Genomic DNA, 6,819 nt, shown 5'->3' on the forward strand with positions numbered 1-6,819 from the left:
CTCTTCCTGAAATAAAAAATAAAAAAAACCAATTACATGACATTGTGTTAATGTCATATGCCGCGTTGTGGCAGTTCAGAATGTCAAAGTTTGAAATAACTGAAAAACAAGACCATCCTTTATAATGCAGTAACCTGGACTAGAACAATAAAAACGCTTAATGTCTGACTAAATGTCAATTAAAATATTGTTTGAAAACATTAAGCAAAATTAATGCTGACCCATCTCCCAAAGGTCACATTTAGCCAGGCTGGAAAAGCTGTTGTAACAAGAGTTAATACTGGTGATGGTAACTGATGAAAACAAACAAACAAACAAACAAACAAACAAGGACATGAGATTTACACTATCATGACAAAAACCGTAAGTAGTACTGTACTTAGTGGGTACAACCCTTTGTAGAAAGAGGTTCAAACAAAGAATTAGAAAGTACGTAGCAAGCATGAAACATGCTCTTTAAGCATCCAATTTTGTATTCAGTAGTTGTTCAGACGCATAGCACAAAATTACTTTGTTTACTGACTGGAAAAAAAATCACACAGTCACTGCTATCAACGAGAATCGAAAGCTGCACTTTGCATACTATGTCATCACATAGTTCGCTTCTTCAAATTGAAAACACATCCAAGTGAACCATGCTGAATCTAGTTGTCTAAATACAGTTGCTGTAATGTACTTCAAACTGCTGTCTTCTTCCCGTGCAAAACATGTTTACACTGAAGTATCAAGCTCAACCACACTAGTCTGAGCATTAGTGCTGTTGTACACGTTGGTGAACTTGAGCTGGGAGTCATTCATTTTTGCAGTTCTCATTGTCTCTTCTGCATCTGCAAGCCCATGTGCATGGTAAGCGTGACCTCTTGCATTTGCAGCGGGCTGTCATGCATCTCGTGGTGCAGCTGCAGCTGATCAGTTCCAAACAGGACTCTGGGACGGGGGCCGGTGACATCAGAACAGGAACAATTGTCTCGGCTTCGAGTTTCCATCCCATGGTCGCAGTGGGAGGCAGGGCTGGATGCTGCAGGTGAGCCTGTCGCCACACTGTTGCCTGGAAGTGTGCACGTCTGATGTGATGTGACGTCTTTGACAAATAGCTTGCAGCGTGCTTCATTGATGTTGGATGTGTCTGACACGCCATAGACTTTGCAAACAAACTCTTCTGCTTCTTGGATGGTTTTGTCCCCAAGATCAGGGTCTTCTCCAAGGCACTGCAGGAGACGGTAGTGCTCTTTGAAGGTTACCCAGCACGTCTTCTTTGTGTGCCCAGCCAGGTAAGAGGTCGTGTCACTGCCTGTCACTGCATGAAAAGCAGGAAAAGCTTCAAGGACATCTTGGTGCAGTCTCAAGTGTTCCACAATGGTGTGGACTGGGAGATACTTTCTCTGCTTGGCTGTTCCCGTCTTCATCCACACTTTCTGGCAGGGCATCCTGTGGAAATGTGCAAGTAGTAACACAAGGACGTCAGTGTCTCTTGTAGACACAACAATGCTTGCAGCCTGGCTGTTGAGGCAGTGCAAGATGATCCTTGTGTCAGCCTCTTCATGTCTGGCCTCCAAATGCTCCACATCAACTCTTGGATCAGATGTCTCTGCTCTCTCTTCATTGCTGAAGCCACCAGCAGCAACAACTGTCTTGTCATTGGGTGCCTTCAAGATCAGCTGTTGAGAAAGGAATCTTGCGAGGTCTGCTTTGTTTTCTTGATGGGCGAAGAAGTTGTCCCACTTGGCTGGGAGAGGGACATCTTTGCTTTCAATCATCCTTCTGAGTGCAACTGCGCCTTGTTTGTGCCGAGTTCTGGTTCCTCCTTTGATGGAAAGCTCATAGTACCTGTCAAACAAAACGTCAATTCTTTGGAAGTCTGATCCGCTCCAAAGAACAGCTTCAATGAAGACGTCTGCCAGTCTCAAATGTCACTGCTGTCTGTGGGTTTCCAATGGCATTGACCAGTGCTTGGCCATCAATGATGAGTGTGGCTTCCTTTTCCAGATATGTTGCTTCTAGCTGAGGAGGACATGGAACTTCACTGGTCAGGGTTTGAACAAGTATCGCCTTTGGACCTGAACGAAGCTGTCCATTCATTTCAGCAATGGCCAATGGGACTGCCAAGAGTTCATGATTTAGGACATCCTGGAGGTTGACGTCTCTTCCAGCTTCATAGGCAGTGATGAGACGTTGCAGGATATTTCTGTTTGCTTTGACAGTTTTCACACCACCTGTGCGTGAGTCTGTGCGTTTGACTGCAAACAGGGATGAAAACGTCAGAAACTTGTTTTTGGGCAGTGGATCCCTTAGCCTGACTTTTCTCTGCTCAGTACGTAGCCACCAGTCTCTCCTCAACAAACGAATTCAGCTCCTCAACAAACGAATGGCGGTCTTCCTTATGCTTGTTTTTTGCAAAATTTGAATTATCTCCATCAAATTTCAAGTCACTATGACACTTTGCTGTATCCCCACCAACCGTCTGAAACTTGCAATACACAACTGAACTTGCGAAATGCAAACCGCATGATCACGCACGCTCACATCTCGATCACACCAACGCATTGACCTAGTTTATTGTTTCGGCTGTCCTACAGTGTGAGAAAATAATAAAACTTTGATTGAAACCTACGCACGGAACGCAAGAGTGCTTCGGTGTTTTTGAATTACCGTGAATAACATTGCACAGAGAGTTATTCTATTCTATTTCTATTTCAAAATAAGGAATTTTTGGTCAGTTGTGATGTCTTGTATCAAGGTCAAGGTCAAAGTCTGTTTCAAAAAGGAAGAGGTGGAGGCGATGTTGGTGATGCAATAACAGTTATGGACAGACACACTTTCAATCGGAGAGATTTCAGAGGTGTCAGATATAAAGGTTATGTCTAATTACATTTCGGTTTTTTTCTCCATTGTTCTTAGTCCCTTTTACATTTAGTCAAGTTTTGACTAAATGTTTTAACATAGAGGGGGAATCGAGACGAGGGTCGTGGTGTATGTGTGTGTGTCGGGGTGTGTGTGTGTGTGTGTGTGTGTGTGTGTGTGTGTAGAGCGATTCAGAGTAAACTACTGGACCGATCTTTATGAAATTTTACATGAGAGTTCCTGGGTATGATATCCCCAGACTTTCTTTTTCATTTTTCGGATAAATGTCTTTGATGACGTCATATCCGGCTTTTCGTGAAAGTTGAGGCGGCACTGTCACGCTCTCATTTTTCAACCAAATTGGTTTAAAATGTTTGGTCAAGTAATCTTCGACGAAGTCCGGACTTTGGTATTGCATTTCAGCTTGGAGGCTTAAAATTTAATTGATGAGTTTGCTCATTAAAGTTGTCATTAAAATCGATTTTTGCAAACAGATTTAAAATTGATTGCATCGTATTCTTCATCACATTCTGAATCTAAAAATATATACATATGTCATGTTTACTCTTAAAATGTGATCACAATTAACGAAAATAGATTAATTAGTCTTACGATTAAAATTTAAGAAATCGACCCAAAAATGATTTCATCTTATTCTTTATCATTTCCTGACTTCCAAAAACATATAGGTATGATAGGTTGTATTCAAAACAAGCTCAGAAAGTTAACAACAATAGAGAAAAGCGCGCTTTCCTGCTTGGCACAATACGCTACCGCGCTAATCTGGCGTGTCAATATCACTACGTTTTGCACGTGGGAAGTGAGCGATTTCCTTCACGCGGGGATTGACGAAGTTGTACAGTCTTGGTAAAACAATACAGTGCGTTCAGTTTCATTCCGTGAGTTCGACAGCTTGACTGAAATAATGTAGTAATTTCGCCTTACGCGACTTGTTTAGCTTTCTCTCGTTGTTTTTATTCTCGACCGTTCAAATGATCCAACAGTGTTATTGATTTTACACACACACACACACACACACACACACACGCACGGTACGCACGCACGCACAGACAGACAGGCAGACAGACACACACACACACAGACACACACACAGACACACACACACACAGACACACAGACACACACACACACACACACACACACACACATGTGACTATATAACACACACATACACGCTTCTTGGCAGTTTGATGATAACACACATATTGAACGCTATATCTGCCTGATTTGTATTTTTATTTGTATAAAGAAATTATATTATTACTTCAATCTTTCACGGTATTCTTTTTTACATTTAGTCAAGTTTTGTGTATGTAAGTTTCTATTTGTGTCCCCAGAATAAGTTTCTATTTGGGACATGAAGTGGTTATGCGCTAAGAAGTCAAGTTTTGACTAAATGTTTTAACATAGAGGGAGGAATCGAGACGAGGGTCGTGGTGTATGTGTGTGTGTGTGTGTGTGTGTGTGTGTAGAGCGATTCAGAGTAAACTACTGGACCGATCTTTATTACATTTTTCATGAGAGTTCGTGGGTATGATATCCCCAGACGTTTTTTTCATTTTTTCCCATAAATGTCTTTGATGACGTCACATCCGGCATTTTGTAAAAGTTGAGGCGGCACTGTCACACCCTCATTTTGTAATCAAATTGATTGAAGTTTTGGCCAAGCAATCTTCGACGAAGGCCGGACTTTGGTATTGCATTTCAGCTTGGAGGCTTAAAAATGAATTAATGACTTTGGTTATCAAAAATCTGAAAATTGTAATTAAAAGTATTTTTTTATAAAACGATCCACGCTTATCGTATTTTTCATCATTTTCTAATTCCAAAAACATATAAATATGTTATAATCTGTGCGTGTGTGTGTGTGTGTAGAGCGATTCAGACTAAACTACTGGACCGATCTTTATGAACTTTGAGTTCCTGGGAATGATATCCCCGGATGTTTTTGTCTTTTTTTCGATAAATACCTTTGATGACGTCATATCCGGCTTATTGTAAAAGTTGAGGCGGCACTGTCACACCCTCATTTTTTAATCAAATTGATTGAAATTTTGGCAAAGCAATCTTCGACGAAGGCCGGACTTTGGTATTGCATTCCAGCTTGGTGGCTTAAAAACTAAGGAATGAGTTTGGTCATTAAAAATCGGAAACTTGTAATTAAAACTATTTTTTTATTAAACGATCCAAAAATAATTTCATCTTATTCTTCGTCATTGTCTGATTCCAAAAACATATACATATGTTATATTTGGATTACAAACAAGCTCTGAAAATTAAAAATATAAAAATTATGATTAAAATTAAATTTCCGAAATCGATTTAAAAACAATTTTATCTTATTCCTTGTCCGTTCCTGATTCCAAAAACATATAGATATGATATGTTTGGATTAAAAACACGTTCAGAGAGTTAAAAAGAATAGAGATATAGAAAAGCGTGCTATCCTCCTCAGCGCAACCGCTACCGCGCTTTTCTGGATTGTTGATTTCACTGCCTTTGCCACGAGCGATGGACTTACGAAACTACGAGTATGTGGTCTTGGTGAAAAAAGCAGTGAGTTCAGTTTCATTCTGTGAGTTCAACATCTTGACTAAATGTTGTTATTTCGCCTTACGCGACTTGTTTTAAATCTTGTTGCGCTCCTTTATTATATTATACATTCCATGGCTTTGCATGTAAACTTGTATCTGAATAAAATACTGTTTAAACCAATTTAAAAAACAACATCAACTACAGCATAAAAACGTTTAGTTTAATACAAAACAAAACATGACATTCACAGGTACGTCGATCCAATCATGGTCTTTAAAGAGAACAGACAGACAGACACTTCTCATAAATTAAACTTTCCACTAACTTACCATTCTTGTATTTTTTTATTCAGAATTTTGGCACGTTAGCAGTCTAAGTGTTTTGGGATTTCAATTTATTTTTTTCTCGTTTTGAGTTTAGTTTTACATTTCATTCATTTCGGTCTGGCTGTACCGCACCGTATATCACACACTGTCGCTAGCAATCGATTTTCCCTCCTAAACGGACACACGGGCTTGGCCAGTTAGAACCACAAGGTCACAGGCAACGGCTGGGACCAACAAGTGAATGAAAGTGTCGGTGACAGTGCGGGGGGGGGGGGGGGGGGGGGGGGGCTGAAGGACGATGAACCAGCATCTGCCGTGACTTGTGCGCTGGCTTGTGTTTTTCATGCCCTTGTTTGTTGCTGTTGTTGTTGTTGTCGCCGTCGTCGTCATCGCCGTCGTCGTCGTCGTTGCTGTTTTGTTTTGTTTTGTTGTTGTTGTGTGATGTTATTGGGGTTTGTCAGTGTGTTCTCTTTCGTTTGTTTTGATGATCGATATCGGTTGTATTACCTTCTTGCTTGCTTTGTCTTTTACTAGAGCTTCTCAGTCTCTCTCAGTCTCTGAGAGAGAGAGAGAGAGAGAGAGAGAGAGAGAGAGAGAGAGAGAGAGAGAGAGAGAGAGAGAGAGAGAGAGAGAGAGAGAGAGTGGGGGCGGTTAGGGGGAGGGGGGTGGGGGGTGGTAGGGGGTTGTTTGGCACGAAAAACAACAACACAGCATTGGATTCCGTGCTGGCAAGCTATATATATTTTAAATTCTCTCTCTCTCTCTCTCTCTCTCTCTCTCTCTCTCTCTCTCTCTCTCTCTCTCTCTCTCTCTCTCTCTCTCACACCGTGCTTCAAATCAGTCTAGTCTCCTCTCTTTTCTTTGTGAGCTGAGCCGGAGAAGAGCGCGATCTCAGTGTTGATCTTTTAGTTTCAACTTGCTGACAGATTGACTAAATGTTTTGATATCGCTTTACGTGACTTGTTTTAGACCTGATTTTCTCATATATGTCAGAAATGTGAAACACCCCCATCCCGGTTGCAGGTGTGGCAGCCAGTTTGGGAAGTAACCATCATCAGTTTCCCTGTCCTGAACAAGGTCACACAGCCTGTTGTGC

Source organism: Littorina saxatilis, linkage group LG17 (assembly GCF_037325665.1).
Source record: "Littorina saxatilis isolate snail1 linkage group LG17, US_GU_Lsax_2.0, whole genome shotgun sequence".
Classification (NCBI taxonomy): Eukaryota; Metazoa; Mollusca; class Gastropoda; order Littorinimorpha; family Littorinidae; genus Littorina; species Littorina saxatilis.